Consider the following 11,734-nt stretch of genomic DNA (forward strand, 5'->3'; position numbering starts at 1 on the left):
GATCTATAACCAAAAATAATTGAAATGAAAATTAGTTGTAGAAAGTGGGGTACCATGAAAAAAGACCTTAAGAATGTGATCATTGAAATTAGACACTGTTAGTGTACTTTGTAAGAATTTATTCCTTCAGGATTAATTACCCATGGGCTCATCAGCACCTTTGTAAATAAACGGAGAAAAATCACGTGGCATCTATGAAGTGGAAAGATGAGGAAGTAAGGGAGACCACAACAGGATGGCTCTCCACTTGTTTGAAATAGTCTACGTGAAGTACCCGCCTCCTTTCCTGTTCCGTCAATATTCTCATCCTACACCTGACTGTTCCCACTTTAGGTGGGATATTCTAAATAGGATTGTCGTCAAGTGTTGGTGGGGATGTTGCAACATGAGTGTATCCATCATCGGGCATCTTAAAACAAAAGATGAATGAAGTGGAGAGTTTTATGATCTGTTGTTAAATGCGCTGCTTTTGGGTGTGTGGCTCTCAGCAGTCCCACAGCAGCTGTCTCAGAAAAATGGTCCTGTTGCCACCACAGCTGCTGTTGCAGAGCCAGGAACTCTTTGTGGTTTTGTGTCTTCTGCTTAGATTTGCGGCCTTGACTCCCCTCTGCTCACCCCATTCCTGGTAGCATCTGCTGAGTTGCCTGTTTTGTTCCAGTGTTCCCTGAAAGCCAGTTGTGTATCCACATTTCAGAGGGCCTTTAGGGATTCCACCCTCACTACACCAGTTCCTCTCTGATGGTCACGTACTTACCTTCTTGGAGCCCCCACGTGTGTCCTCTTCAGTGGAGCTGTGAAGAATTCCACTTAAGTATAGATCTCATTCTGATGCTCATTAGGCTGCTTGGAAAGCCGACCATCTCATCTTTGGACACATGTAGTTTATTCCTTTTGGGTACTTTGAAGTCTGATGCTATTTTGTTAATGAGGTGGACCCTTGGGCTAACAGGTAATTTTACATATCGCGGTGAAATTAACTCTGGAAACAACTTGAAGATGTCGTCGTGTGATCCCTATTTGATGGGTGAGGAAACTGACACTCGTAGAGGTAGGGTGGCTTTATTAACTCCACACAAGCTCATAGTACATTTCACATCCCAATCTAGAGGTCTTCCTCTAAGGTTCATGCTATGCACTAGCATGCACTATGCATACTGAAGAAAATCAGACTATTGTCCTCTCACCAAATGGGAAGCTAATGTCATGGCTGGATAAAGACACTTATAAAGAAACTGCACTTCAAGGTTGTGTAGCTCATTATTCCAATAGAAAAGCATGGAATTTAGCCAGTTCTGAGAGAGAACAGGAAGCGCAGAGTGTCCTACAAGAATGGGGATTCCTTGGAAGTGAGGTTCACCTTGACTCAAGAAGATGACTCTAATATGGTCAAGGGCAATTGCCCAGGGCCTCAAGAACAGCACCAGGAAGAAGAGCCGGGTCTGCTGGGATCGTGGGGGTCCTCTCTCCTACCTGAAAATCTGCTGCCTGCCGGCCCTCTCAAGATGTCTACCTCTCTGGGTTCCAGCACCGAAAGCAGGCAAAACTGGAAGGATGCCGATTTCTCTATTCTGTGCCAGACACGTCTCAGAGAAACATGACCACGGGGAACTAAGAGAAAAAAATGCAAATTCTGTGTCAGGCCATTCAGTGTTTGGCTGGCGCCCTGGGGAGCACGTGCGTTCCAAGAAGACTGAAGGGAACCAAGTCAATGGGGTGTCCGTGGCTGCAGACTCAAGGTAAAATGGGGAAGATTCCAAGCACTCAAGGAAAAAGAAAAAGAGGACAGAACCACAGACTCTGGCATCCTGCCAGAGCCTATTCCAGTGCCCCCAGGCGCTCCTTCTCTCCCTACACCTCTGGTGCCCACTCTGGAGCTTCCACACATGGAGTGACCCACCTTTTCTGACTTTTTCTGACCAGAAAATGCACCTGCTAAGGACAACAGGTTTTTCTCGGTGCTGTGAGCTGAAGGAGTTCCTGTATGGAGGAAGCAGGGCCCCAGGACCATGTGATTGGCCTCAGGTCTGTGCCTCACTAATGGTCAGGTGGTGACCACTCACAGTGTAGGAACCCAGCCATCCCTGCTCCCTTGAGTTGACGAGGCAGGGGGCTGGTCCACCTGCTCCTGCCCCACCGTGGCCAACATGGATGGTTGCTGTTTGAGCCTGGTAACGTCACTGGCTTGGCTCTGCCAGGCGTGCACAGGCCCTGAGTATTCACACACTGCTTTAAGGGGCTTGGTCTGCCTTGGGGGAAAGTCTAGTTCTGGTCGATGCTCCAGGAAGCTCAGTCACCTGTGTGTTCATCTTAGCTGTTTCTGAGGGACCCATGGCTTACCTGATTTCTTTTTCTCCCAGGACTTCAGTTGGACGGGGGCTCCGTGAGTCTAGGACATTTGCCATGTGACAGAAGTTATGTCATATGAGTGGGCAGACATGAGGACATGTGACATGGTGCTGGCTGGGGCTGTGCAGATTCCAGTCATTCTCCCTCCAGCAGCCTCTGAGGTCCCGGCTTCCCAGTTGATATTCATCTCATATGGCCTAGTAGCTCTCCTGGCTATTCTGGGGGCTGTACAGGTCACTGTCCCCTGAAAAATGTCAGTTCCAGGTGCCACCATGCAAGGGGAGTGTCTGAAGTCCTACCTCTGGGTTTCTACTGGGCTGGGAGAGGTCTGGTTGTTGGAGTCCTGATGTGGCGGCTGGGTTTTGCCTGGCCATTGGTCCTGGGGCTGTCCTGGGCATAGGTGGAAGGAATATGAGTTCAGCATCCCTGCTCAAAACTGCACTGTGAAAAGCCTGATCCCTGGATGTCCAAGTACATGGAGAGTTTTGGGAGAGAATGGCAACACAGAAATCACCCAAAATCCCGTGGTCTATGCTGAGATAGGAAGAGAATTCCTGAACCCTGGGCTGCTAAAACCCAAGAGAGTGTCCTGCTGCCCTGGGCTCTGTAGAAGTCCCCTCATGCTGCTGGGTCATGGCCTCAGAGTCAGCTTTGGGACTTCTGGCCCTGGGCTGGTGGGCCATGGATGGCCAGCCCATCCCCAGTTGGGGAGGGTCTCCATGCTGAGGGATGCTGACAGGACACTCGCTCCAGGCCCAGGACCTTCCTAGGGATCTTTGCACGTTTGGCTGAAAGGAAAGCAGATTTGGTCCACTTCTCCACCAAGCCTATCTGTTCCTTGCAGTGCTGGGCCCCATGAACCTGGTCCCCTGGAATTTTGGGAGTCTCTAGTGGCCTTTCTGGTCTGACATTGAGAAAACACAACAGACTGCTGAGCCAACAGTGAGGGATGTGTGCAGCCTGGGACATGGGTCCTCTCAGGGCACCTAAGGCTGCTCTTGAGATGGCCCCTCCGGGTTCAGGCTGGGTCGGGGATCGCGACCTCACACCTTCACCCCTGGGCTGCTTGGTGTGTGCTTCAGCCCTGGTCCAGAAGTCAGCTTGGAGACGGCTTACCTGTCACCTGGACCCCTTGCCACCTAAGAAGAGGATCTGTCTCCATAGTGCATGAGATGCTTCTGGGCACTGGGCCCCTGTGCCATCCCAGACAATCCATCCCATGCCATGGGTTCACATACTAGAGTTCCTGCTGCACCCTTTCCCTGGATCCTCTCTGGGTCTGAGACACTGATTCTCTCCACTCCCTGGCTCAAGGCTTGCTGTCCTGACACCCATGGAGGCGCACTCGTGAGTGAGGGGCCCCTGCTATTCTCTGATGCTGTTGGTGCTCACAGGTGTGGGTGTTGGCTCCCACACATGGGACCCACCCTGCCAGTACCCCCCCCTCAGGGTTCTTCTAGGCCAGGAGGGAAAGGTTGTGGTGTATGGAATTGGAGGAGTCTTGCCCTCACCCCATGCCCTGTCACGGAGCGAGTCCAGCACGTGCCCTGGGGCACAACTGGCCTGTTTTCAGAAATTTCCTTGAGAAGGAAGAGGAAAAGGAGGAAGGCCCGGGAATAGGGATGGAGGGTCCTTGGCAATCCCCATGGTTTACTGCCTCAGAGGGTGACTCAAAATGCTGGAATGCACATGGGGAAAGGGTCATAGTATGACCCTGTCAACTTGACCATGGAGGCCTGAAGGTACCTGAACGCCAAGTGGTCCTTGAGAGCCCAGGCCTGGGACAAGCGTGTCCTGAAGGAGCCCCCACGGGCCAAACAGGGACAGCTTCAGGAGAAGGTCAAGGGATGGGGCTGGGCATCAGGCCAGGTGAGGTCTCCTGGGAGAGGTCTCTGTGTTCACCCTGTTTCTGCCCTGGGCACCTCCTACTGGACAGTGCTGGGCCCTTTTTGGATGCCACTGTGGTCCAGCTGTGCACTCGAGGCAATGGATGCGGGGAAGGCCTGGGCGGGGAAGTGCTCACCAAACTCCTGCATTTCATCTGAGTCGTGACAGGGCCAGACCATCAGGATGAGCCCAAAAGTGGTCTGTGGGGACAGCAGGCATGGGAGGACCTGGCCCGTCGAGGCTGAGGGCTTGTGGAGTGAGGGCCTCAGTCTGTAGTGCCCGGGGCTCCCACTGCACAGGATAAGACACCCCTTCCCATTGAGGCTGCATCAGACCAGGTCCTGCAGGTCCTTACGGGGGTGGATTCATTTCAGTGCGATGTGGGCCCTGGAAGAAGGGGGCTCCCCAAGTTCTCTCCCAAGGTGAGTCCTGGCCCAGTCTGCACACAATGCTGGCCCTGAGCCAAAGCCCATGTATGGAACGTACCCTCTCAGGCAGGGCTTGGTTTCTGTGTCCCGCAGGGACATGCTTCTGCCTCATGTGCAGAGGAGAGGAGCTGGATCCTTCTGGAGGAGCCAGAACTCTGCGGTGGGGGAGCGAGGCATTGTGGGCAGCAGGGTCTCTGGCCTGAAGGGGTCTCCTGTGCATCCTTGCCCCATCGATTGAGTGCTGTGGGAGGAATATTAAGATGGCAAACTGGGTGCACATTTCCTCGCCCTCATGGATGGAGCAGGGGTGTTCAGAGCCCCTTGGACTGCCCTGAAAGACTCCCTATTCCAGGCCTCTCTGCGGTCCTTTCCCAAGGCCAGAACTACAGGTAGTAGGCTGGGCTGTCACCCTCTTCTCTGAGACCCCTACCTCGATGCGGAGACCTCCCCAGTCTATCTCCCCAACATAGACCATATTCTGGGCAAAAAAAAAAAAAAAAAAAAAAAACCTCAACAAATTCAAAAGGAATGAAATCTTACAAAACATGTTTTGTGACCATAAAATAATTGAAATAGAAATCAGTTGTAGAACAATATATGGAATCCCTGAAATCCTCGAAATTAAGTGCTGCACAGATGAAACAAGAAATTGTAGAGAACATTTAAATATGAAAAGGTAACATATTAAAAACTTCAAGATGACACCCTAAAGCAGTGCACAGAGAAAAATTTATAGTATTCCGTACTTCCGTACTTATATCAGAAAGGAAGAAAGGTCTCAAGTCAATTCCCTAAGCTTCCGCATTAAGAAACTAGAAAAATACTTGGCCAGGCATGGTAGCTCATATCTGTCATCCCAGTACCTGGGGAGGCCGAGGCGGGGAGAGAACATGAGGCCAGAAGTTTGAGATCAGCCTGGCTGACATGGCAAAACCCCATCTACTAAAAACACAAAACTTAATTGTGCATGGTGGCTGAGGCAGGAGAATCATTGGAACCCAGGAGGTGGAGGTTGCAGTGAGCTGCGGTCATGCCACTGCACTCCAGCCTAAGTGACAGTGCCAGATTCAGTCTCAGAAAAAAATAAATAAACAAATAAATAAGAAACTAGAAAAACAAAATCAAATTATACCCAAAGCAACAAGAAGGAAAAATTAATAAAGATATGAGGAGAAATAAACTAAATAGAATGAGAAAATCTATAGAGAAAAATCAGTGAAACCAGAAGTGGCTTCTTTGGCATGGTCAGTCAAATTTATAAACCTTTATCCAGACTGATGAGAGAGGTGGAGAGAGAGAGAGAATACAGATTACAAACGTCAGTAATGCCAGGGGGCACATCAATACAGATCCTTCAGATATAAAATCTGTGATAGGGAATGTGGTGAAAAGCACTCTTCAAAAAATTATTTTTTAAGTGGAATGCGAAGATGCCTCGAAGGACACTAGCTAGCAAACCTCATTCCCCCGAAATAAATAGATGACATATATAGCGTTTATACCAAGTAAAGAAATTAAATTCACTAAAACCAACAAAGAAATGAAAGAAAATTTTTTTCTCAAATAAATTTCACGTTTCTGGTGATTTTACTGGATGATTCTGCAAAACATTTGCGGAAGAATAGTGTCCATTCTACACAGACTCTTTATGATAATTGAAAAGAGATCACACTTTGGAAAGCATTTTATAGAGCTCACATCAGCCTGATATCAAAACCAAACCTTATGAGAAAATAACCTGACAGACTAGTAGCACATGTTCATAAAAGCATAGGTGTATGTTTATGCTATAACGATAGCAGTTCAAAACTAGGAATATGTTAAAAATTTGCAACATCATAGCCAAATGTGTCTCACCCCATGGCTTGAATATATATGTGAGTTTAGAAAAATTATATGGTACAAGGTAAGTATGCAAACCTCAATTTAGACTTTTTTAAAAAATTTATTTATTTCACTTAGGTGCATACTATATCTGGCATTTCTCCCCATGTTATCCCTCCGCACCCTTCCCTCCCTCCCCACCCACCGCTGTCTCTCCCCTACCCTCCGCAACTGCCCCCAGTGTGTGATGCTCCTTTCCCTGAGTCCACGTGTTCTCATTGTTCAACACCCACCTATGCGTGAGAACATACTATGTTTGGCTTTCTGTTCTTGTGTCAGTTTGCTGTGAATGACGGTTTCCAGATTCATCCAAGTCCCTACATATATCAGCAACAAACAGTTGAAAATTGAAAATCGTTACCACTTATTATAGCAGCAAAACACCCAGGAAATAGTTAACAAAATATGCGTGCAACCTGTACTCAGAAGCCTAGAAAACATTGCTGTGAAATATTAAGGCCGGCTGACATCGATGGAGATGTATACCACATTAATGGATTGCAACGCTCAAGATTGTGAATATGTCGGTTTCTCCCAAATGAACTATAAATTCAACGTAAACACAATTAAAATCCGTGTAGCCTTCTGTTTCTATACATTGACAAGCGGACATCAAAATTTATTGGAAAAGCAAAGGGACTAGAGCAGTCTAACAATTTTATAAATGACAAAGAATACTGAAGGATTAATTACCTGTTTTCAAGACATATTTCACGACTGTGGTAATCAGGACAGTGTGATAGTGACATAAGGGAATAATAAGGGTTCAAACCTAGACCAATAATCGATTTTTTCCCCATAAGCTGCCAAGATAATTTAGTGGGGAAGGATGTTGTATTCAGAGAATGATGGTGGAAGAATTGGACACTGACATGCAAACAAATGAATCTGAACCTTTATCTCACACCAGTTACAAAATTTAACTCAAAATGCATTATACAACTTAAAGTAAAAGCTAATGTTATGATACTTCTTGAAGAAAATGTAAGAGAACCTGTGGCATCATGTAAAACAAAGACAGATAGGACACAAAAAGCAGAAACTATGAAAGAGAAAATTTGTAAATTTAAAAATGTTTATATATATGTGTGTGTGTGTGTGTGTGCGCGTGTGTGTGTGTGCGTGTGTGTGTGTGTGTGTGTGTGTGTGTGTGCTATCCTTATCCAGTCACTAGTTATTTTTGCAAGCATTACACAAATCACATGAAGAGGTCATTACAGTTCTGATTTCCTGGAGAAATTTCCATTTAAAATTTTCATACGACCTCATGATGATGAAATCCCAGCATTACATTCAGGCTTCACAATACCCCGTGAGGGCAGCTGAATATTGATTATGCTCATAAGAATACGATCTTGCCCTACGCCACAGACTCAGTCCTTGAGTCCCTGAAGAAATGAAGTGATAATCAAAAGATCATCCAATGGAACAAAGGTGGTCGTGACATCGTATCTCTGGAACAGGCTCCAGAGAAATGTGGGAACAGCAACAATACTAACAGCAAAATAGTAACAGCTAGAATTGACTGGAAACTGACCACAGGCCTGGGACTGACCTGAGAACTGTGCATGTCTTCACACAGTCGGTGCTCTAAACTGCCCCAAGAAGTAGATGAATTTACTAGTAATATTTCCGTGGGACTAATGGAGAAAGGAGTCGCAGAGATGTTAAGTAACTTTCTCAGTGTCACCCAGCAGTGGTCAGAGGCATCATGAAACACTCTACTGTGCTGCATAATTGTGCAATCAAGGGTAAGAGCCGAAGGCTTTTCAAAATATTGAGAATTTTACAATGCAAGGCTGTACAGGCAAGACACATTTGGTTTCTTCAGAAATATTTAAGAGATGGAGACTTGGGGACTTCCGCCAAGGTGGCCGAAGAGGAACAGCTCTGGAGAGCAGTTCCCAGTGAGAGAAATGCAGAAGGCGAGTGATCTCCGCATTTCCTACCAGGGTACCAGGTTCATTTCAATGGGACTGATTGGACAGTGGGTGTAGCCCAAGGAGGGTAAACCGAAGCAGGGCAGGGCACTGCCCCATCCGGGAAGTGCAACTGGCCTGAGGATTGGGGACTTTAATCCCTCGGCACTCTGGTTCAGATACTGCACTTCTCCCATGGCCTTTGCAACCCACAGTCCAGGGGAACGACACCAGACTGAACTGCGCCATGAATTGCCAACACACATCTGAGCAACAGCTCCCACTAGCCTGGTGCAGCCAATTGTCAGCACAGACCTGGACGCAAGTTTTGACTAGCACTGAGAGTGCCTGTGGGACAGATCTACCCGCTCCTCAGAAAGAGGGAGAGCTGAAAGCAGGGAGGCAGGTGATACACCCCCACAAAGACCAGGAAACTGAAGCCCTCTCACTTGAGAGTTTCGCAGCCAGCGCATCAGTGCGGTCTCAACTCTGGACGACCAAGCTCGGTGTGGGGAAGGGCGGCCGCCATTGCAAAGGTGGCTCTGATCTCACCTGTGTAAACAAAACCCAGAGGAAGCCTACACCGCGGCCGGGGCTGAGTCAGAGGCAGCCCAGCAGTGCAGGTGCAGGCAGGCAAAGGACAGACTGCCTCCTCAAGTGGCTCTTGACCCCTGAATAACCAAAAAAACACCTCATACAGGGGAGCACTGGCTGACATCTGGCGGGTACCCTTCTAGAAGGGAGCTACCAGAGGAAAGATCACGCAGCAATCCTGGCAGCTCTGCAGCCCCCACAGGTGATTTCCAGGCAAGCAAGGTCTAGAGTGGACCTCCAGCAGTCCTACAGCAGACGGGCCTGACTGTTAGAAGGAAAACTAAAAAACAAAAAGAAGGAGCTTCAACATCAACAGAAAGGACATCCACTCAGAGACCCCATCTGAAATCACCAACTTCAAAGATCAAATGTAGATAAATCCACAAAGATGGGAAGCAACCAGCACAAAAAGGATGAAATCATCAAAGACCAGAATGCCTCTCTTCTCCAAGGGATCACAACTCCTCACCAGTAAGGGAACAAAACAAGATGGAGAACCAGTTGGCTGAATTGACAGGAGCAGGCTTCAGAAGGTGGGTAACAACAAACTTCTCTGAGCTAAAGGAACATGTTCTAACCCAATGCAAAGACACTAAAAGCCTTGAAGAAAAGGTTAGATGAAATGCTACCTAGAACAACCAGCTTAGAGAAAAACAAAAGGTCTTGATGGAGCTGAAAAACATGACGCGAGAACTTTGCAAAGCATACACAAGTTTCAATAGTTGAATCGATCAAGCAGAAGAAAGGATATCAGAGATTGAAAATCAACTCAATGAAATAAAACGAGAAGGAGCGATCAGAGAAAAAGGAGTGAAAGGAAAAGAACATAACCTCCAAGAAATATGGCATTATGTGAAAAGACCTAATCTATGCTTGATCGATGTACCTGAATGTGACAGAGAGAATGAATCCAAGCTGGAAAACACTTTTCAGGATATTATGCAGGAGCACTTCCCCAGCCTAGCAAGGCAGGCCAACATTCAAATCCAGGAAATACAGAGAACACCACAAAGATACTCCTCAAGAAGACCAACCCTAAAGCACATAATCATCAGATTCGCCAGGGTTAAAAATGAAGGGAAAAGATGCTAGGGGCAGCCACAGAGAAAGATTGGGTCACCCACGAAGGGAGGGCCATCAGACTCGCTGTGGATCTGTCGGCAGAAATCCTGCAAGCCAGAAGAGAGTGGGGGCCAATATTCAACATCCTTAAAGGAAAGAACTTTCAATGCAGAATTTCATATCCAGCCAGACTAAGTTTCATAAGTGAAGGAGATATAAAATCCTTTACGGACAAGCAAATGCTGAGAGATTTCGTTGCCACCAGACCTGCCTTATAAGAGCGCCTGAAGGAAGCACTAAACATGGAAAGGAATCAAACAAAATCAATGTGCAGAAATCACAAGCATTCCTATACACGAATAACAGAAAAACAGAGAGCCAAATTATGAGTGAACTGCCATTCACAATTGCTACAAAGAGAATAAAATACCTAGAAATACAACTAACAAAGATGTAAAGGACCTCTTTAAGGAGTACTACAAACTACTGCTCAAGGAAATAAGAGAGGACGCAAACAAATGGAGAAACATTCCATGCTCATGGTTAGGAAGAATCAGTGTCGTGAAAATGGCCATACTGCCCACAGTAATTTAGACATCCAACGCTATTCCCATTAAGCTACCAATGACCTTCTTCGCGGAACTGGAAAAAACACCTTAAACTTCATATGGAACTGAAAGAGGGCCCGCATACCCAAGACAATCCTAAGCAAAAAGAACAAAGCTGGAGGCATCATTGCTACCTGACTTCAAACTATACTACAAGGCTACAGTAATCAAGACAGCATGGTACTGGTACCAAGACAGAGATATAGACCAACAGAACAGAACAGAGGCCTGGGAGGCAATGCCACACATCTACAACCATCTGATCTTTGACAAACCTGACAAAACCAAGCCATGAGAAAAGGGTTTCCTGTTTAATAAATTGTTTTGGGACAACTGGATAGCCATCTGCAGAAAGCAGAAACTGGACCCCTTCCTGACACCTTACACTAAAATTAGCGCCAGATGTATTAAAGGCTTAAACAGAAGACTTAACACCATAAAAACCCTAGAAGTAAACCTAGGCAAAACCATTCAGGACATAGGCGTAGGCAAGGACTTCATGACCAAAACACCAAAAGCAATGGCAACAAAAGCCAAAATAGGCAACTGGGATCTAATTAAACTTAAGAGATTCCGCACAGCAAAAGAAACAATGATCAGAGTGAACTGGCAACCAACAGAATGGGGAAAAATGTTTGCCATCTATCCATCTGACAAAGGCCTAATACCCAGAATCTAAGCAGATTTACAAGAAAACAAACAAACAAACAAACAAACAAACCCATTCAAAAGTGGGCAAAGGATATGAACAGACACTTTTCAAAAGAAGACGTTTAAGAGGCCAACAAACATATGAAAAAACCTCATCATCACTGAGTATTAGAGAAATGCAAATCAAAACCACATTGAGATACCCTCTCATGCCAGCTCGATTGGCGATCATTAAAAATATCTGGAGACAATGGATGCTGGAGAGGATATGGAGAAATAGGAACATTTTCACACTGTTTTGGGGGGTGTCAATTAGTTCAACCATCGTGGAAGACAGTGTGGCAATTTCTCAAGG

This window comes from Callithrix jacchus, chromosome X (genome assembly GCF_049354715.1).
Source record: "Callithrix jacchus isolate 240 chromosome X, calJac240_pri, whole genome shotgun sequence".
NCBI classification, from domain to species: Eukaryota; Metazoa; Chordata; class Mammalia; order Primates; family Cebidae; genus Callithrix; species Callithrix jacchus.